This window comes from Caretta caretta, chromosome 3, assembly GCF_965140235.1.
Source record: "Caretta caretta isolate rCarCar2 chromosome 3, rCarCar1.hap1, whole genome shotgun sequence".
Lineage (NCBI taxonomy): Eukaryota > Metazoa > Chordata > Testudines > Cheloniidae > Caretta > Caretta caretta.
Window position 1 is genome coordinate 96,419,593 of NC_134208.1, and position 23,007 is coordinate 96,442,599.

A 23,007-nucleotide genomic window follows, 5' to 3' on the forward strand; every position below is an offset into this window, starting at 1 on the left:
GCCTTCCTTCCTTGGAGCAGGGATTTGAAATTTGGCAGTGGGTTGCCTTTGTGTCAGGGATGTTCCTTTTACCTTCCCTCTTGAAAAACCACCCAAACTTCACCAATTTATAAACCTTTGGAAAATTGCACTTAGCATACCCTCAGAGATTTGTTAGTTTGGCAGCTAAATTCTCCCAAAGATTCAGTCTGCATTGAGTATGCTTCAGTCCAGGGTTACAGGGATAAAGCAGGACTCACTTCAGTTGCTGCTCTGGGCTGCTGTGGTATCAGGTACTGGAACAGAGAACAGTGAAAGACCTGGATTTCCAGGGCTCTAAATACCGTATATACTCGTTCATAAGCCTAATATTTTTTGTAAAAAAGTGACGCATCAAAGAGTGGGGGTCGGCTTATAAATGGGTCTACACCAGAATTTGATGATTTTAAACTCTATGAAATCATTGAATTAAATATCTAATACGTTGTCGTTTTGTTTACCTGGAGCGTCTGCAGGAATGGAGCCCTCAGTTCCCTGTGGCTGTGGCGCGCCACTTCCCGCAGCTCCCATTTGGCTGGGAACGGCAAACCACGGCCACAGGGAGCTGAGGGGCTCTGTGCCTGCGAACACTCCAGGTAAACAAAACGTCCCAACCTGCCAGTGGCTTACCCTGACGGGCTGGAAGCCAAAGCTTGCCAACCCCCGAAATATAGACTCAGCTTATAAAAGGGTCATACAGGTTTTACTATTTTTACCTATCCATCTTGGGTGGTCAGCTTATAAACGAACGGGCTAATGAACAAGTATATACGGTAATTCCCCTGCTGGCTTCCAGGCAGTGAGGAGGAGTGAAATGTAGAGGGGATAAAAGCTGAAGGGGGATGGGGAACTTGATGGACAAGGAAGCTGGGAGTAGGATGAGGAATCTAGGATGAGGAGGTGGGATGGGGCAGGAGGGAGAGGGCTGGCACAGGGATAGGCTGGAGGTGAAATGGGCAGAAGGGTCAGGCTTGTGCAGAGGGTTTTGTGGGGGGAGAGGGGGAAGGAGCAGAAAAATCTGTGCCCACTCCTCTCCGGAACCTACAAATAAACCCAGAATTCCAGTCTCCCCATTCTTCTGCTGTCTCCAACCTCCTCTAATGACTGGTCCTTACTGCTGTTACTAGTTACTCCATTACTCAAGTGGTAGAGTTTTGTGCTGTGGATGTAAAGATTCCAGCTCTGCCGATGAAGCATGGGAGTCAGTATTTCTTCATTTGATGAAATTTCTGGGTTTTGTGAGTGTGCTTGTTTTTTTAAACAAGGGTCTTACAAGTGGAAAACTGTTAAAATAACATTAAGGTTGCAAAGTGAAGCATGAAAAGTTAGGAAATGCCGGAATTGAGATTGCCTAGCAACCCTGATTCATCCCCCTTGTGTTTATGCATTATGATAAGTCTTTAATTACATGATCATATTTTCTCCACGTGACTGCTGCCTCATTCAGTTTACTGGATGGATGGATGGTGCTCACTGAACAAGCCGGTAGTTGGTATTTGTATCCTCATTGTTCACTGTGTGGCTCCATGCCTTATTTACTGCATGCTATTCAAAGTCCGCTCTGAAGACAGAATTAACTTCCTCCATGGCACTTATCACTATAGTATATGAGTACTTCATGAACATTAGTGAATTTATTTTCACAATATTCCTCTGAGGTGGTGGTTTTTCCAGATCTGTGAATGGGGGAACCGAGGAAGAGAGAGGTCAAAACTGTCTGCTAATCTTGAGTGCCCAATTTGAGATGTCCCAGGGTCTGATGTGTTTTTCAGAATACTTAGCATCATATAGCACAGCTCTCAGTTACTTCAGTAGCAGCTGTGAGTGCTCAAGTTGAGCATCCATAAAATGAGGAACACTCAGTTAGTGACCACCGGTGAAAAATTTGGTTTAAGTGAATTGACTAGCATCATATGGATTCTATTCCTGCTTCAGAGTTCCCAATCCTCCAGGGCAGCCTTCAGGTGCCATGACCATGAGACTGTTCTTTCCCTTCTTGGAGTTCCCTGCCTCATTCATTGCATATCTTCCCAATTGTGCAGCAAATGAGGCAGGGATCCTACAGACAAAAGTCTCCTATTACACAGCGTCGAGTGATCCCAAGAGCAGGTCCATCCTGAGCACTGAATGAGGCAGGGATTCTGTGGAAAAATCTGATGATCTAATTAGAGACTGCATCATTATGTGTACACACAAGGGAGCTATGTTAACAAGCAATGTTAATTCTGGCATTCCCTAATTTTTGAGTGCTTGACTTTGTAACTTTAGCATTCTAACAAGGGGTGTGTGTGTGTGTGTGTGTAATAGATCATGTAGTATGTCGTGTCTCACAAGGTAGTCTCCTGCTCTGGTTGTCCTGAGCAGCCAGAAGATCATCTTCACATATTACCTAAAGATTCCACCTATGTAAGCGAATCACCACAGGGTGTAAGTCTGCTGTAGCAGTGCCTTTGCTACATCCTCTCCAGTGCAGGTGGTGATGTCGGCTCCTCCGTTCCCTTCCCCTGTGCACACACATGTCAGGCTGATCCTTAGCTTCTGGAATGGGATCCTTAGCTCCTGGACATAAGAGCCATTCTCAGCTTTTGGAGAATGCTGTAACTTGCACAGATGGCTGGTCCAAGGAAGAAGAGAGTGCAAAGATTGCTTAAAGTTCAGTTCTTCCAGACCAGAGAATCTGGCCCCAGCATCTCTAGAATATTATTTATTTTTACACGCTTAATGTAAGTGAATGCAGTGTGTAGTGATGGGGGGAAGCCCTTATACTCTATGGGGTAGAGTCTTAGAAAATCTGTTGCCTTTAACTCATGTGTAACTTTTTAAAAGCATCCCCCCCTCTCCCCCCCCACACAAATATTAGAGCATTATCTAAGACTTTATTATCTAAAATTTAAAAGTACATATAAACTATGGTAATCTGACCTGATTTTAAGGAGTACATTTAGCAGTTAATAAAAATTACTAAGAATGATATCCATGTTTGGTGACCTGCTTTTTGACTAAGGCCCCAATCTTGCAAATGAAAAGTAAGTGGAACTTTTCTCGAGTGTAAAGATAAGCAGTGGTGTAACTGTTTGTTTTCAGGATCTGGGATTCAATGTACAAAGCAAGTGATATGACTGGAAGCAAGATGAAGTAGTGTGGGTATTATAGGCGTAATCTTTTAAAATTAGATTACATTTTCCCTCATGTATCCCATAGTTCAATGTGCAAAACTTGAAACAAAGGCTAAATATAATACATATGTGTGAAAGTCTGTGAGAGTTCCAGTTGACTTATAACAGTAGGACTATTTTGTTCCCCAGTTAGAGTAGAATTGTACAGCAGATACTTTTTCTTCTGCTGTCTGTGGTAGTATTTAGCACACTTGCATGTTTAGTACACTTCTATAAAATGGATTTCAGTGGAGGTGGAAAGTAGACTCCAGAGATTTTATTAATAAAAACAGATTTATAATTAGGGTACACTATGCACAAGGATACAACAAAGGATCAATTTGGTTTTAATAAAATATGTTCCATTAAATCTAAATGGTTCCATAAAATGCTCTTAAATTTTCCCTGGGTGCTGCTTAATGTTGCTTGGCAGGGAATGGCTTGTGGGTTTAAAAAGTAATCTTGTGGCTTTGTAATGTTTGTCATTTACTAATTGAGTGGCCCAGAAGTAGACTGGTGTGTGTGTGTGTGTGTGTATTTGTGAGTGTGTATATATATTTATTTATTTTCAGGGTCCCATGATTTCCTCTCTGTTTTGGAATTGGCTATAGAATGTCACCCTAGAAGCATGATTTGGCTGCCACATCTAAGCTTTTATTTATTCTTTTAATACTGATTTTAGCTCTTTATGGTTGTGAAGATAACTGCCTAAATGTGAATTGATGTAGTTTGCTTTACTATGCAGACAGCATGAAAGGAAAGCTTTTAGAATAGCATGACTTGTTCCTGTTCACCCGAATAAGGTGTTAGTCTGAAATTCACTCATGCAATTTTAAAGGTCTTGTTAATTTATTTCACTGCTGGTAGTATTGGCAGACTGTCGAGCTAATGTTTTTATCCATCACTGGTTAGCTGTAGTGCTGGAGAAATAGAGGGGGGCACCACAGGACATCTGGCTGTTGACCAGAGTTGCTGGGGCAGGGAAAGGAGTCAAAAACCTTGCCCACTTCCCATGGTTTTCCTTCACCTTTCCTGGAAAGAAATCAGGTGAGTGTGGTCTCTGCTCACAAGGGGAACAGAGGGAGGAGATGCATACTTTCTCAAGTACCAACAATCTTAGCTAGCCTTGTGGTGTAAAAAACCCCTCAGGACATCTATTGCCCATTCCAAGTTGCCAAAAGCCCCAGCTTGACAGAAACCTGCAGATTTTATGCATTAATTCAAAATCTTGCAGCATACTAAACAATGAAAATCTGGAGGCAGTGCATATGGGGAGAAAAATCCATGAATTTGTTGTTTAATATGAAAATAAAAACAAACTCATTAATAGAATCTTGAATTTATCTGAATCTATTGTAGAAATTTCATTGTGACTCAAAATTAGCACTATATCACAGAAATCAGGATTTTCCTGCAGAAATTAATTTGTGTGCCAGAGAATATTCAGGCCCCTTCATGTAATCTGATCCTGTGGAGTCCTGAGGGAATCTTTGTTTCTTTCACTTTCACAACATTCTCGCTAACAGTTTTTCACCTGTGCTTTCCAGCTTCCCAAGATGTAACTACATCTCACCATCTGAAGACAAGAAAGTACTCCCTTTGGAGTTAGTTAATAAAACTATGAATAGTTGGATCACTTTGGCTTTGGGACTGGATGTAGTTGACTTATTTCCTGTCCCTGTTTGTGCCGATTTGAAATGTCTCTAGCCTTCAGAAAGTCTTGGAGGAGCAAAGCTGTCTTCTCAAAAATAAGGTTCACTGTGATTAGAAATGGCAGCCGAACTGGTGTAGTCTGAGACCTACCAAAAGGTTTGATATGGGCATCTTGAACTTCATTTTGGGTCTAAGTGTGTTATCCATCTTACCGGTTAAAATACACTACATGGCCAATGATCTTTGAGTTGGGCAGACTTAAAGAAGTATTGCTTGTGGGTGAATTGTTGGTGATTGCTACAAAAAGGCTACCAAGAACAAAACACTGGTCACAGATAGAGACAAAAAGGCCTGCATTTCTCCACTTTTGCAAAATTTCAGTAATAGCTTATTCTAGCTAACGAATAGCAAAATACTGTCTAATTTACTGTTTAAAAACATTACAAGGCCACTGTTCGTAAAACATCCTCACAATGGTGTAATCTCATCTAATCATTCTTGAACCAATGCCGCCATCAGTAAATGGGAATGATTAATTTGTAACCCTCATTCTATCTCCTTGTTATGGATGTGCTGAAATTTCTTTCTCTGTATTAAGCTTGAAGTGACGCGGTGAAGTGTTTGCATTTAGCTTGTCAAACATTCTTCAAGAGGAAGTCTGTCTGCTCATAATAAAAACAGGCCTCTTAACCTATATTTATGCTCGGGCTGCTTTAGTTTCAAAGAAGAAAATACCACTACTTTGTTATCAAAACAGTATTGTTCAGTGTGGAGACCTGATTAAAGAAAACAGTAACACTGCAAATAAAAAGAACAGGAGTAGTTGTGGCACCTTGGAGACTAACAAATTTATTTGAGCAGAAGCTTTCATGGGCTACAGCCCACTTCATCAGATGCATAGAATGGAACATATAGTAAGAAATATATATATATATATACACACACACACACACACACACACACACACACACATACAGAGAACATAAAAGGTGGAAGTTGCCACACCAACTCTTAAGAGGCTAATTAATTAAGATGAGCTATTATCAGCAGGAGAAAAAAAAACTTTTGTAGTGATAATCAAGATGGCCCATTTCAGACAGTGGACAAGACGGTGTGAGGATGCTTAACATGGGGAAATAGATTCAATTTGTGTAATGACCCAGCCACTCCCAGTCTCTATTCAAGCCCAGGTTAATGGTATCTAGTTTGCAAATTAATTCCAGTTTATGATGATTTAGGTGGGGATTGGTCCTGCTTTGAGCAGGGGGTTGGACTAGATGACCTCCTGAGGTCCCTTCCAACCCTGATATTCTATGATTCTAACTTGGGCTATATATATATATAATCTTCTTACTATATGTTCCATTCTAGGCATCTGATGAAGTGGGCTGTAGCCCACGAAAGCTTCTGCTCAAATAAATTTGTTAGTCTCTAAGGTGCCACAAGTACTTCTGTTCTTTTTGCAGATACAGATGGCATGGCTGCTACTCCAAAAACTGCAAATAAAAAAAAGTGTTCCTCGAAAGACCATCATAGAAGTACTGTGCAGATAGATTTCAGTCTTGTCATAGTTAAAAATCAAATTTGTAGTTTTAATGAAGAATTTCTAAACATGGAAGAGTTAAATGTTTAAATTAGGGCTTCTTTTGAAGGATGTGGAGCTGCTCAGTAATTTAATATGATATATAAATTGATTATTGGTAGTGTACTATATAAATATTGGTTTAGTATCATAGAAATGAAGGGCTGCAAGGGACCTTGAGAAATCAAATCCAGCTCCCTGTGCTGAGGCAGGACTGAATAAATCTACACCATCCCTGACATGTTTGTCCCATCTGTTCTTAAAAACGTCCAATGATAGGGATTCCACAGCCTCCTTTGGAATGCTATTCCGGAGCTTAACTGGAAGGGGGTTGGGAGGGAGGAGAGGGGGAGGAAGCAAACTGTAGGCATGCCTGTAGACCTTTTGATGTTTTAAAAATCCTTTACTTCTGGGTCATGCTTTGTCCCTACTGTTAGTAGCCTTCTCACACTAAAGTATTATTTGATACTGTCTGATCACTGTACTCACCCAATATGCGTGAAGAGTGATTTAAGAGTAAATAAAGTCACACATACTATACTCTTAGCAGCACTGGTGGGTGATGTAGGAATGCAGCCGCGGTAGTTCCAATAGCAGAAACTGCCACAAAGGTGGCAGCCGTGGCCAGGCCCTGTGGTGGGACAGATGCCTAACCATGCAGCAGCCAACACGGTTGGTAGCCTCAGAAAGCATGGAAAATTGTAATGAGCAAAGATGGTCTTAGAAGTTTTGGGGAAAGCCTAACCACAATTTTGGTTTCCCGTTCAAACCCTTTTACAGGTTACTGTGGTTACACAACTACATCTAGAGCCCACTGAAATATTTTGGGGAAAGTTAGCCAGCTGTTCCTTGGAATTACACCAAAACTTAACCGACACTTTTTTCTTATTTTTAATCCTGCCTACAATACAAACATGCTGAACAGTTAGGCTGTGGAGTGTGGCATCACTGAAATGTGCAGCTTGGTTCCTGGGCCTGAAGAACAAAAACACTAGTAAAAGTAAGAAATTCTTCCATTTTAAGTGGTAGCACTGGAGTGCTTCAGAAGTGCTTTGTATTTAGCAGCTGGCATGCTAATTAGCTGCTTGTCAGACCATCTGCTTAATACTAAATGAATGGATACCCAATGCTAGCATGATTTGTGTGTTGAATCAGACATTAACGATAAAGTTCCTTTACAAACTGGGCAGCCGTCATTTATTGTTAGAAGTCACACTTTAAAAAAAACACCCCCTGGGAGATAGTCACAATGTCATAGCCAGAATTCTCAACATCTTTCTCTTTCCTGCAGAGAGAGAGAGAGAGAGAGAGGATGATTGTCACACTGTGGTGCCAGAGCAGCAGCCACCCTGGAGCCCAAAGTTATCCCTTCACCCACAGAACAAGTAAAGCACAGGCACAGAGAGCCCGCACGGGTGTTCTGAAATTGCACCCTGGACAGATTGTTTCAGTTCAATCCCCACGTACATTCAATGTGAGGATGCCAGTTTATGCTAGTGGTGACTTCTGTGTTGCGAACACTTCATTGCGGAAGGAGCCCACAGCTAGGGTTGCTAACTTTGTAATCGCACAAAACCGAACACCCTTGCCCTGCCCCTTCCCAGAGGCCATGCCCCTGCCCTGCCCCTTCTCCAAGGCCCTGCCCTTGCTCAGTCCATTCCCCCCCCAGCTCGCTGTCCCACACCCTCACTCACTTTCACTGGGCTGGGGCAGAGGGTTGGAGTGCTGGAGCGGGTGTGGGCTCTGGGGTGGGGCTAGGGATGAGGGATTTGGGGGGCAGGAGAGGGCTCCAGGATGGAGCTTGAGTGTGGGAGGGGACTCAGGGCTGGGGCAGAGGGTTGGCGTGTAGGAGGGGGGGGTCAGGGTGTTGGCTCCAGGCTGCGCTTATCTCAGGTGACTCCTAGAAGCGATTGGGTTGTTCCTCCGGCTCCTAGGCTCAGGAGCGGCCAGTGGCTCCATACGCTGCCCCTGCCTGCAGGTGCTGCACCCATAGCTCCCATTTGCTGGGGTTCCAAGCCAATAGAAGCTGCAGAGTTGGTGGTCAGGGCGGGGAAAGTGCATGGAGCTCCCGTGGCCGCCCCTACGCCTAGGAGCCAGACGTGCCGGCTGCTTCTGGGAGTGGCATGGAGCCAGGCACGTAGGGACCCTGCCTTAGCCTTGCTGCGCCACCAACCAGACTTTCAGCAGCCTATTAAAATCTCCTGGATTCAGTGTTTTCCCCAGGAATTGCAATTGGGGGGCGTTCAAATTTACGGGGGGGGGGCAGGGCCGATGAGGGGTGAGACCGTGAGGGTGAAGGTGGGCTGTATAGCACCATAGTAAAAACTGAAAAATGTTTCATGACCATTTTATTAGATTTTTAAAATCAGCACACAAATTAAAGTTGGCTATTCAAGCCTTCTATGAAGCACTAATTCTATATCCTTCTTGGTTTCTTGTTATAATTTTGCACAACTCTGTTAATGAACTTCTTGAATGCAATGCGTTCATCTTTGGTGGCTTCTCGTGTGTCCGGTACTTCCATTCCTTCAATTGATATTCCCATTAGTTCATTCACATGATCAGGCAGAAGGCGACTTCTTTCAAAACACAAAATTCTATTCAATGATGAAAAAGAATGCTCAACTGTAGCTGTTGTGACTGGGAGTAGCAAGAGATGAATTCCTACTTCTTTCAGCCCACGAAACATAGCATAAAGATTGGGTCGAGCCACTCGTGATGATAAAAAAGAAGTTGAAGTCAAATCTTCATTCATTCGTTGTATGATATTCCACTCTGTGTTCAAATTCTCTATTCTGTCCTGAGCACATGGCAGCCCCATTGCTGGTAGTGTCTCACTCCACTCAGCTGTTGGTGTTTTATAAGACAGGGATCTGTAAAAGCTACGCAGAGATTGAGTAGAATCTAGAAGTTGCTGTTGTAGATTTTTAAGAATCAAGTCTGTGTACTTTTTCAGTTGTCTTAACAAACACTACTTGTCCTCTTCACTTAAGGATTCACTATAAATGCCAGTAGTCAACTTCTGGACTGAAGTCTTTGCTTCTTCCAGTACTTTTTCAATGGATAGCTCTCTGATTGATCCAAATGTAGCTTCTATTGCTGGACAACTGTTGTAGCAGATGCCTGGATGTCATTGTTTAATAACCCAAGTGGTTTCAACAGAAGGCTTACGAGAGAGAATGGCAATAGTCTTCTCTGAACATAGTAGCAAAAGTAATCCACCAGCCTCACTACTTAGATCCATCCCATCTTGGTAGATACTTTCCAAAGCTGGTAATAGTGGCTGGAGTAATTTTAAGACAACAGCCAAGGATAGCTCATGAGAAAGCCAGAGGGTTTTCCTAAGTTGGACTAATTTGAATTTCAGTCCCATGTACCATCTATGTTTTCCAAGATAGTCAGTCTTTTTGGACTCTTGCTGAAAAAAGAATATAATAAAGACGTTAAATTTATAGCTTTTTTAATGTCTTTTGGAAGAGTCTGCAGCTCGTACTAGCGCTAGTTGGAGTAGATGGCCTCTGTAGTGTGTATAGGAGAGATTAGGGTTACACTTTTCTCTGAGCAAAGCTTGTGGTCCATCATGTCTTCCAGAGAAGTTTGCAGCTCCATCAAATGCACAAGCAGCCATCTGTTTGGAGTCCCATTGATAAGCATTTAATTCTTCTAAGATGTGGGTTGTCACAGATACAGCCAATCTGTCTTCTATAACTTGAACATCTAGAAATGCATCTACTGGCCTACCACTGACCTCAAAATAACGTACACAATGACTTAATACTGGATGACCATTTGCACTGGTGCATTCATCAGCCATGTATGCAAATTTTTTGAATGTGGTGAGAGAGTTCTTCACTTTTTCAACTATTGAGTCTTTCACTGTTGCACCACATGCGTCTAGCCAGTCAGCAGTGTTTCTTGCAGAAAGATAGAGCGTTTGCTGGTCTTGTTTGGAATCAGTGTTCAATTTCAGGATGAACAAGTGACAATGCGCTTAACATTGGCCTCCAGTTTGTAGTGTGTGGTATCTCTTGCTTAAATAGAAAGTATGATGCCATGGCCATGTTTGTTTGCATGAACTGTGTTGTGTCTCCAGGATTCTTAACAACCTCATTAACACTTACTGGTAGTGTCCTTGGTCAGTGGAGACTTCAGAGTTCAGAGGTGCTTTCACATGAGTTCACCTCCCAGGTGGGGGGCAAGAAGGCACGTTGTTCATTCCTCCAGCTGCTCACTGTTCGCTCTGGCCAGTGTTGTTCATTGTGCACCGTTCACTCCATGGCTCTGTTGCCAATGGCCCTGCACCATCACCTTCTGCTGCCACCTGCCACTATGACCTCTGTGGGTTGGTCTCTTGAGGTTCCACCCAGCTCTCAGTGATTTCAGTGGGGAAAACCTCGGTGCTAGTGCAGACTGGGCCGTCTCTTCCATAGAAACACTGTCCCACCGCAGGTCTAAGCACTTAGACCTGATTATCAGTAATTTCAGGTGTAGTGATCACTTAACAGAACAAAAGACTATCTATGGAGCCTAATCATCTCTGTCTTTAAACAGTGGAGAGGGGCAGGTCTAAAAGTACTTGTGACTCAGGCAGACCATCAAGCAAAACACTTGCCCCCCACCCTCTCTCTTGATTCCCTCAATCAGCAGAGGCTAAGTACAGTTCTACTGCCCTTTACTCATACAATAAGAATAACAACATATCTTTACCCCCTGCATTCAAGTGATTTGTAACCCAACCCCAGCCAATATCTATCACTTGGGCAACGCAGCTCTGTTTGCTGGATACCTAGGTAGATTAGGTGTGAATGTAAATACAATCTGGTCCTGAAGCCTTTCCCCCCAGCTCATCACTAGCTGTCAAGGAGAGCTCATTTAGACTTTGCTTACAAATCATAGTTTGAAATTATTAGCTTGGCCAACATCACCAAAATGAATGCACTGACATGGTCATAAAAGCAACAGCTGTATAAGGAAGCTAATCTATGTTCATACTTTTCAAATCTATTATACTTTTTCAGGTACACATATTTTATCATACACTTTATATGCTTTTAAAGTGTATATTAATGTTTCAATTTCAATTCAAATTTCCAAACAATCACTAAATTGGCAGCACTGCATGTAACTAGTTCACAAAACTGGGGGGGAGGGGGAAAATTCAGCGGGGATAATCACCCCCATGGGGGGCGTGTAGGGAAATCCCTGGATTGCTTTCAGTAGTCGCTGCGAGATCTGTGCTGATTCCAGTAGAGTCCTGGCCAATCCGGGAGGGTTGGCAACCCTACCCTCAGCTCATTCTACCTTCGCCTAAGAACCTTCAGGTGGTAGCAGCTTTTACTCATTACTGAAACAGATAAGGTCTAAATGAGTAACCCAGAACTGAAAAGCCCTGTATTCTGTTATCAGCCTCCTGAGCTATTCACTCAACATTCTCTCTCCTAAATAACATGGACCCAGAGAGCACAGGATGAATGCAGGCTATTACTGAGCCTGTAATCTAGGATAAATTTGCTTACAGTCACTTAACTACCACTATCAGCAATAACTCATTCATTAAAGGGCTTTGTTATAGCTAGAGATTGAAATTATACAGTTAAATTTATTGAAGTGCATGGTGTATTACGTCTTCTGTAATAATCATGGCAAGCCCCTTTCGTGACACCCACTTTAAAATGCTGATGAACTACCATTGCCTGTAGATTGCAATACACATCGCTGGCTTACATATTTTTATCATGGCGATAAGGAACATCACGCTTCACTGACTAAAAGAAGCACATTCATATATTCGTTATAAGGCTGAAATGCTACTGTCAAGTAACACGGAGTAGGGGGCAGAATATGACTTAGGATTGATAATGGAGACAGAACTTTTCACCGACATCCCATTCAGTCCATCAGTAGTGAGTGAAAGTTGCTCACACTAGTGGCTGTTAGGTGCCTATACTAAAAATACCAAAATAAACATACACTACAGTTTCACATTGCCAATTTTGTTGGTTTTTTTTGGAAACTTATCGATGGACTCAGCAGGGGCACCAAGGACCAAATGGTCATGAACACTGAGTTACCCAGCTACTCTCTCTCACCCTTGAGATGGTACCTCAGGTTTATTTTTGATTCACATTGGCAAGGCAGAACATGGAAACTTACAGTGCTGCTGGCTGGGGTGCAGCTATTCTGTCAATACAGGAATTCAATCTCAGACTGTTGGTTTAGCACTGATGAAACTAGAACATTTATTCTTTACATGAATAGGTCATTGTTTCAGAGTTTGAGATACAAATCCCCCACCCCAAGCTAAAGGCTTTGTTCTTTAGATTCAGTCAGACATCACAAACGAACAGTACCACAATTAGTGCTTCACTAACATTTCCCATTACTGACAATGGAATTAAGTTCTGTTTCTTGCCAATATACACTGAAAACCTTGCCTCATCAAGTACTATCAATGCACCGATCTCTGCTACATTCCTCGTCATGTCCTTCCAATTCATCAGTGAGAGTTCACAAAGGAAATTAGCAGCTGTCAAGGTTCCTCCCCCACTCTGAACTCTAGGGTACAGATGTGGGGACCTGCATGAAAAACCTCCTAAGCTTATCTTTACCAGCTTAGGTCAAAACTTCCCCAAGGTACAAAATATTCCACCCTTTGTCCTTGCCACTACCACCACCAAACGAATACTGGTTACTGGGGAAGAGCTGTTTGGACGCGTCTTTCCCCCCAAAATACTTCCCAAAACCTTGCACCCCACTTCCTGGACAAGGTTTGGTAAAAAGCCTCACCAATTTGCCTAGGTGACTACAGACCCAGACCCTTGGATCTTAAGAACAATGAACAATCCTCCCAACACTTGCACCCCCCCTTTCCTGGGAAATGTTGGATAAAAAGCCTCACCAATTTGCATAGGTGACCACAGACCAAACCCTTGGATCTGAGAACAATGAAAAAAAGCATTCAGTTTTCTTACAAGAAGACTTTTAATAAAAATAGAAGTAAATAGAAATAAAGAAATCCCCCCTGTAAAATCAGGATGGTAGATATCTTACAGGGTAATTAGATTCAAAAACATAGAGAACCCCTCTAGGCAAAACCTTAAGTTACAAAAAAGATACACAGACAGAAATAGTTATTCTATTCAGCACAATTCTTTTCTCAGCCATTTAAAGAAATCATAATCTAACACATACCTAGCTAGATTACTTACTAAAAGTTCTAAGACTCCATTCCTGGTCTATCCCCGGCAGAAAACAGCATATAGACAGACACACAGACCCTTTGTTTCTCTCCCTCCTCCCAGCTTTTGAAAGTATTTTGTCTCCTCATTGGTCATTTTGGTCAGGTGCCAGCAAGGTTACCTTTAGCTTCTTAACCCTTTACAGGTGAGAGGAGCTTTCCCCTGACCAGGAGGGATTTCAAAGGGGTTTACCCTTCCCTTTATATTTATGACAGCAGCTAAAAACCAGAAAGTCAAATAGTTTTTACATACACATCTACAATGCTCTTTATTCTGTTTGTTCTCTAGATGTAGATGGTTCATTTATAACTTTAAGGGAATGATAAACTTTTGTACTTCAGTTAACATGAAAAGACAGGGAGGAGGAGATGACTCCATCTTAATGTCCAAAGCAAGGAGATGTTACCTGTTTGAGAGGTAAGCCTGCCTTGGGACCCTTCCAGCGGTCTCCATCAGTGTGGCACTGCTCCTTGCAGCAGGGGGTGCCTTGCCAGCGCTCATCTGAACAGCGCCACCAGCCCCCAGACATAGGTCTGCTGTCAGAGTTCCTGGCTTTGGTCCCCGAACTCTAGGCAGTGTTCCTCGGGCTCTAGGTGTTGATCGGCTGCAGTCTGGCACAGACCCGCAGAGGCATGGCATAAGTCCCAGAGGGTCGAGACGCCCGTCCCTGAAGCCCCGTCGGTAGATCACCGGTACAGATCACCATGGGCACGTCGGTGGTCTCCGAGATGTCAGTCTTCTCGCTCCTGTTCCCGATCTATGGAGCCGCACCGCACTCTAAGCGTGAGGCGTTGATTGCTGGGGTACTGTTGCTGATCTGCCAAACGCCACCGTCGGTCACTGGGGTCGTGGCACTGAGAGCCGTCACCCCTGTACAAGTCCTCAGTTGAGGTCCAGGGCCAGAGCCGATGGGATTGGGGTAGACAGGCGGCCTCGGTACCCTCTTAGTACCACAGATAAGTCTCTCCCTCCTCGGGCTTGGACAGCGAGGAGGAGAACCTGCCTGCAGGCCAACATCACCCACTGGGGGCATCGACATTCCCCTCTGGGCCACCAGTGGCTACATGGCCCTAGAGCCAGTGGCCGGCCCCCTGGCAACTATAGAACCCCTGAGAGTTTTCACCCCATTACAGGGACATAGGTCGGTCTCGGGGCATCTGAAATATGGTCAGCAACAGTCTCCTGCCCGACCCCTAACTCGGGCGCAGAGTCAGAGCAGGCTCTCCAGGGTCAGCCAGCCTCAGCAGAGACTCTCCTAGCAGAAGTGGTGCAATTGGCAGACCCTCCTGTACCTGCCTCCTCCTCATCTTCGCCTGATGAGGCGATAGCAGGGCCCTCTCACACGGTTCCCCAGGATGATGCAAGGGCCCATCAGGAGCTTTTGAAATGGTCTTCGGTACACATGTTCATGACACATTGCGCCCATCACCCAGCAAGCCAGAGATGACCCTGTATTTGGCAAAGCTGTGTTGCAATCAACATGTCCATGAACTCCTACCTGCCTCCAGTGGTACTGCTTGGGAGTCACCTACAATGGAATGGACATGAGCAAGCACTCGAAGAAGAAAAGGTGATTACCTTTCATAACTGTTGTTCTTCAAGATGTGTTTCTTATGTCTATTCCATGACCCACCCTCCTTCCCCTCTGTTGGAGTTCTGGCAAGAAGGAACTGAGGGAGGGTGGCGCCCCTTGTACCGGCGCATACGTTCACCACTCTAGAGGGTGCCAGAGCCGGTCCTTTCTGGATACCATTGAGGGGAAAACTTCCGGCATCGGTGCATGTGGCGAGCACACACACCTACAATGGAATGGACATGAGCAACACGTCGTGAAGAACAACAATTACAAAAGATAACCGTCTTTTTCAACTACTATTTAGTCCTGTTGTCTGTGACGAGTCTGAAGCGCTGAGAGAGTTTGCTGTATTATATTCTTATTCACCAATAGTATTATTAATTTTCAACATCAAGAACATATTCTGACCCCATTTATACCTGTGCAACCCAATACAAAGACAGTGGGGTTGCATATGTGCAACTGAGAGTGGAATTTGATCTGGAGAATCTTTATTATTCCTGGCAACTATGTATGAACCAGAAAGAAGACAGCCTGAGTTTCAAGATTCCAGGCTGAGTTCACATGGGAGGCAGTTTACAAATGGAACAAAGTGGTGACTTTTTAACAGAGCAGTTCACTGAGACAATACACACCAAAACCCCTATTCTTTTAACAGTTACTTTATTCAGAAAACTGCATTTAAAGACAATAAATTTCATGTTTTATGCAGCCAAAGATATTCCCCTATTGCATAACTGTCCCAATAAGGAGCACACATTCAGAATCAACAACCTGTCCATTGTCTACAGCCAAGCTCTACAGTACAACCGCATTTGCTCCAACCCCTCAGACAGAGACAAACACCTACAAGATCTCTATCAAGCATTCTTACAACTACAATACCCACCTGCTGAAGTGAAGAAACAGATTGACAGAGCCAGAAGAGTACCCAGAAGTCACCTACTACAGGACAGGCCTAACAAAGAAAATAACAGAACGCCACTAGCCGTCACCTTCAGCCCCCAACTAAAACCTCTCCAACGCATCATCAAGGATCTACAACCTATCCTGAAGGACGCCCCATCACTCTCACAGATCTTGGGAGACAGGCCAGTCCTTGCCTACAGACAGCCCCCCAACCTGAAGCAAATACTCACCAGCAACCACACACCACACAACAGAACCACTAACCCAGGAACCTATCCTTGCAACAAAGCCCGTTGCCAACTGTGTTCACATATCTATTCAGGGGACACCATCACAGGGCCTAATCACATCAGCCACACTATCAGAGGCTCGTTCACCTGCACATCTACCAATGTGATATATGCCATCATGTGCCAGCAATGCCCCTCTGCCATGTACATTGGTCAAAGTGGACAGTCTCTACATAAAAGAATAAATGAACACAAATCAGATGTCAAGAATTAGAACATTCATAAACCAGTCGGAGAACACTTCAATCTCTCTGGACACTCAATTTCTGATCTCAAAGTGAGTATCCTTCGACAAAAAATCTTCAAAAACCGACTCCAACGAGAGACTGCTGAATTGGAATTAATTTGCAAATTGGATACAATTAACTTAGGCTTGAATAGAGACTGGGAGTGGTTGAGTCATGATACTAAGTGAAACTGTTCCCCCCCCTCCTCCGCCCCCTGCCCCGTTCCTCAGATATTCTTGTTAACTCCTGGAAATGTGCTGGAAATGGCCCACCTTGATTATCACTTCAAAAGGTTTTCTCTCCCCCCCACCCCACTCTCCTGCTGGTAATAGCTCATCTTAAGTGATCACTCTCCTGACAATGTATATTTTTTCATGGTCTGTGTGTATATATAAAATCTCACTGTATTTTCCACTTTATGCATCCGATAAAGTGAGCTGTAGCTCACGAAAGCTTATGCTCAAATAAACTGGTTAGTCTCTAAGGTTCCACAAGTACTCCTTTTCTTTCTGCCCCAGCAAGTTATCACAGATAAAAACCTAAGTTTGAACCATACTTAGAGAGTTAAATTTAGCTTATGTTAGATCAAAAAGAGGAAGTAAATTTCAGAGTTAAGAGCCAGGTAATAGGAATGTCATGCCACCGGCCCCCAAACATTTAAATATAAGAACTATCAAATTAGATGCCTCAGCTGATAACTTCTTCCCTGGCCAAAGGGAGAAACATAGTTTTATGACCAGTAAGGGCAGTTTCATGTGTGGACTGCTAAAATTGAGACAGTTTTGAGCTACAGAACTGCACTGGAGTTATGAAGATTTCTAAGTGATGTATTATAGAGGGGCAGTAGGTCCTGTTTATCTCACCTAAATTAAATTGAATCAAATGTTTAAAGTTGAACCATTTCAGTATTCTAGTTGATAACAAGGGCAGTGTGCAATAAACGTTGCTGTGAGCACTGTTAGCATGTAGTTTCTTATGTTTAAAAGAATTCTGTTACTATCTGCCTTTATTATTGTCACACTATTTTTAATAATATATGGATGTGATGCATTTATTTGTATTACTGCAGCACCTAAGAATCCTAGTCTTGGAGCAGGAGGACTCCATTGTGCTAGGCAGCAAAAGTATGCCAACAATTTATGAATGCTGCCTTTGGAAATTTAGTAGTATAAAAAGAATTCAGCTGGGTTACAGTGACCTGTAAATGAAGAGATTATTTCATTTGCAGATTTAAACAGGGACCTGATTCTGGCTAACCTCCCAGAAGACTGAGTTGATCCAGTAAGTAAAGATTTCTAAATGGAGTGTGAAGAACGTATCAGCTTTGGTAGTAGTTTTGGACTTGTATTTGACAGAGTCTGTGGAAAAGAATCATTTTGAAATTTGAAACCCCCCTCCCTGCAAACTCATATGTTTTAGAACATAAAGGGATTAATTAACAAAAGGCACTTAATGCGTGTAGGAGGGACTTCTACTCTGAAGCACATTAGGAATCCTGCTCTGAGACACCTGTAGTTCATAAAACAGGGGCTCTCTCCATGCTCCTCCTAAATTGTTCCTCTGCTACCCTTCTCTGGAGCTTGTCAATTTCAGTTCCAGGCTCCAAGTGTTCTGAAGCATACTGGAGCTAAATTCTCAAGTATTCAAGCCACCTTAAACCCTGTGTTGCATCAATGCAGAGTTCTGTAGCACGCACTTTTTAGGAGCCGAGTTTAGGGGATTCTGTGGAAATCATAACTGAACTGTCTGAGTTTTGTGCATATAAAATATGAACCACAACTTACACATCAGCAGTTTTTGACCTATATACACACACAAACATTTAAAAAAATTAAATTTTGAAAAGTAATTTATAAAATTATCAGTGAACCCATTCCCCTTTTCTTCCTTTATCATGGCTTTGTGGCTCAAATCCAAAGAAAAATGGAGGTAGAACGGTGAAGAGAAGATTACCAGAAAAAATGCCAGTATACATTTGATTTAGTGTTGTAGCTTTGTTGGTCCCAAGGTATGAAGGAGACATGATGGGTGAGGTAATATCTTTAATTAGACCAGCTTCTGTTGGTGGAAGGGGCAAGGTTACAAGCTTCACAGAGCTCTTTGTCAGGCCTAGAGAAGGTAACCAGGGTGTCCAAGCTAAATACAAGGTGGGACAGATCAAGCACAGTGTTGTAGGAGACCACTTAAAAAGAAGTGGACAGTTAACACCCTTGCAGTCATAGGACAGTGGAGGGTTAGTAGGCAGCAGGATGTGTTGCAAATTGTTGTAATGGGCCATAAAACCTACACAACTCCTTTTACCAGCTGGAGTCACAAATCTCCCACTCTTAGACGTGGCCTCAGGTGGCTGTACCCTGTGTACTGACCATGCTTTCCCTGGTGCTACTGAACTTGGTCAGTACCTGCAACTCTTTCCTTTGGGAGCTATAACCAGTGTAGGTAAGGCATATTGGGTTTAAATTTCAAATTATAAATAAAGCTATAAAAACTAGATGAGCTTTGGGAATTTAAACTGATGAATGCACTTAAATGGGTATTATAAATTGTTTAAGACATGCTGTTAGGTCCAAAAGGTCAAACTTTTGTATCAAAGGTGTTTGTATTGCAGGTGTATATGTAGCACTTTTTCTTTACTTGCCTCCCCACTCCTTGCTGTAAGCAGATTGTATACTAAAATGTTCAAGAATCCTGTTCTCCCAGTGCCTCAACTGGATTTTTGTGTGATTTATGCCTTTTTATTGTTTATCAACAAAGAAGTGTCTGAGGATAATGAATAGTGAATATTTACATACTTATATAATTAGGCTGCATGCCACCCCTGGAGCCCTGGAGCGAGTAAGGCACTTGGCTTAGGTCATTTCACCCCACTCCAGGATCACATGGGGCAGGAATTCCTTCCAGAGGCATAGCCTGAGCTTGGGAGGGGAAATGAGAGACTTCGCTTATAGAGATGCAGCAGCATGACTTCAACCCTCTCAGAGTCCGTCTACATACAAACGTGCACTGCAGTAATTAAACCTGTTCTAGCTGATATCTTGGGGGAATGGGGCGGTTTTCAGGGAAAGTCTCTGTGGATGCTGTTATGTAGGAATAAGTGTCCTGTTCTGATTTAGCGTACACTGAATTTTTACATCCGTAAGCAAAATAGAACACATTCTAAAATAAGATAAGGTGTAAATTAGAACTGATTTAGTTATTGCAGTGCAAGTTTGTGTGTGGAGAAATCTTCAGTTTCTGAAACTACCAGGAACAAATTACCCATATTTTCTTGGGACAGATTTTCCTCTTGAGAGAAAGGAGCATGATGACTCTGGTAAGAAGGCTATAGGACATTGTTGGTAGGAAAAAGCAGTCTAGTGCAGAGATTGGGAAGGAACTTTAATGTATCTACTATGGAAAAGAATGAATAAAGGAAAAGTGAAAATGAAACGTAACAAAGGAATATAGTTTATAAAGAAATGGGAGATGGGCAAGAATTTTAGGTACAAGTGTGTGGTGGTGGGGAATTGTATCAGAGGCTAAATTCTATAAAAAATCACTGTTTCTACTGTTGAATCACAAGTTGCACATAGAAAATTTAAATAATTGTACAATCTCTTATAGTACTATTGTCCACTGTCTTTCTCCTCTGGTTTATCACCTGTTACTTCATGTCTACTGGGAAAGTGTTAGCATAGCAGCTGGGGTGGTGGGATCCTGGGGCCTCTGAGAGCTACCCAAATAAATATAAAAGTTATATAAGAAATTACAGTGGTGCTAACTCTCACAATTTTGGGGGAGTGATGTGATTTTGGTTGTGACTGGTGCCCGTGTAGTGAATTTGAGCCTGCAAGTTGGCTGTCTGGCCACTTGCCTGCCTCTTGGGGCAGAATAGCTAATCAGAGCTGCTACAGACAGAGCTGTCTCTCCCCATCCCTCCAACCCCAGAGCACCCTAACGCCATCCTCATAGGAGGAGAGGGTGAAGATGGCTCTGTACCCTCCCCTTCTGTGAGCCATGGGGACAGGATGGTTCCTTTGCCCCTGCCTACCCCGCAACATCTGGCCAGGAGTGGGGGTGGGGGGGAAGTGAAGACCCTTTGGAGTGTCCCCCCAGTCTGGAAGCCATGGCAGTGGGGGGTGAGGAACCTCAGGAGGAGCAGAGGTGAAGCTGTATTAGTGAGTGCAGAACTGAGGGCAGCTTTGTGGACTGAGCTGATGGGGTGGGAGCTGGGTGTGGGATGAATTATAAAAAGCACACAGGATCTTTTCAGGGGAAAAGGCAATACGCCGCATTTATTGAAAATACAATAGTTAGCATGCACGCGTGCGTGCACACACACGCATTCCGCAGATGGTCTTATAGTTACCAGTCTGTCGTGGCTTGAGTCAATCTACTGGCCAGTTTGATTGAGCACAGAATGAGGAGCTGGGTTCTGTCAGTCGCACTCCAAGGCTTTGCAGGACTGAACCCAGAGTCCTATGGCAAAACACCCCAACTTTACACTTGTAAATTCCCACTTCAGTCTATGGATTTTGCAATGTCATTTTGTAATTGTTAGTCCCTAAATTGTGTTAATCTTGGGGTTTTCCGCTGTTATCTCTTATTTGTTGTCTCGCCTTCGGGGGTGTTTGCCTCACCTCTGAGGTTGTCAATGCTGCTAACTCGTAGAGCATCAGATACAATAGATGTTTTCTGATTGTTTCCTGCTGTCTCTCCAAGTCTCTCACTTCTTCTTGAGCATCTGGACATTTGTGATAGCTTTCGCACTCATCCTTAACCATGCACACATCCTTTACTCACACCAAACAATTTTACAGAGAATTTCAGACAGGATTACATTTTAGAAAGGGTTATATGGTTACAAAGGAACCTTACACAACTTCATTTGCAATGCAGATAAGAAACAGGACCTTATAGCAAATACTGTAATGAAAACTTATCCTAAAAGAAAAGGTGACCGTAATCAGCCATAAGGACTGTTCTGGTCTGTTCCTGCTTTAACATCAGTTCAGACACAGGCAGCCTGTCTGATTAGTTTCTACCAATGACTTCTTAGGCCATTCCTTTCTGCTATTCAAAAAGGGTGGCTGTCAGGATATGGTTAAATCATACATCAAATACATGCTACATTATTATATCCTTCATTCTAAATTATCCAAAATACATACATAAAATCCTACTACTACAAATTAGCTGCTGGGCGGGGACAGGCAGATGTGCAGGTGAGAGCTCTTTCAACGGGGCCAAAGTCATCTTTTTTTTTTCTCACTCTCACCCACAATGGAAAGGGGGAATTAAAAGATCAAAAGACAGACCAAAAAAGCACACTATATAGTCTTTGAAAGAAAAGAAAACCTCATGTTTTTGGAGGTCTGACTAATGATTTTTGATCTCCTGAGGTTGGCAATAGTGGGAAATATATAATGGAAAATAAAGGCATTTTTTTCAATCTTTTAGTCTTGGATTATCAGTCTTATAGTGAGTAGAGGATTCACAATTTAATAGGGATTTTGCTCATGAGGGACACTAGAAAAAATAAGAGAAATTTGAAGGTAACTGATTTCTTCCAGCTCCATATTCACCAGTATTAAAAGTTCTGCAGGCCAGAATTTTCCCTTCACTTGCATTTGTGCAATCCCACAGTACATCTTCCTTGGTAACACCTTAAATGGCTGATGAACATGTATCAGAGGACAGAATTTGGCCCTGTGGTAGGAATTAAATTATTCCCTTAAGGGGAGAGTCTAGATATAATCCGTCTCCCTTTTCCATGTCTGTCTACAGTTCTAACAGTAGCTAACTTTAGTCAGTGAAGTTAGCACGAGTCTCAGAACACACAGCAAACTTTCTGAGTAAAAAGGTGTCGTTTTTACATAGTTATATGTGGTCACCTTAGGCAAATCATTCAGGCTGTGATTTTGAAACTGATATATCTAAATGAGTGAAAAATTAGGCCATTTTGGGGCTTAACGTTAGGGCTCCTTCTTTAAAAATTGTGGCTTTAACCTCTCTGCCTTTTTCCTCTGTAAAATGGGGAATTGTGAGATTTAATTCACTGTTTGTGCGGTTCTAGGCAGTGATTGAATACCATAGAAATTCCTGTACATAATATTTGCGTTTATATACTCAGTTTATGAGAGTAGAGTAGGTGCAGCGCCATTATAGGGTAAAGCTCCAAACAGAAGTAGTGTCTTCAAAACTTTAACCTTTCTCGATTTAAAAGTACTGCCTTTCCATTCCTTACAGCTTTACCTTTTGTAGTGATAGTACTCTTATTCTTTCAGTATGTGTGAAATTCTCCCCACTGTGGAGTTGTCTGCACAAGACTCTGCGCACTGCATAGGCAATTAATGCATGATGTAAGTGGTGCGTAGAGA

The 23,007-nt window shown here is 42.8% G+C and overlaps 1 protein-coding gene across 1 annotated transcript in view; it reads left to right on the top strand.

Moving 5' to 3' along the window:
- Positions 1–23,007, top strand: part of RNF217 (ring finger protein 217) — a 95,467-nt gene that overhangs the window by 20,367 nt on the left and 52,093 nt on the right. The gene's annotated exons all lie outside the window — the stretch shown is intronic.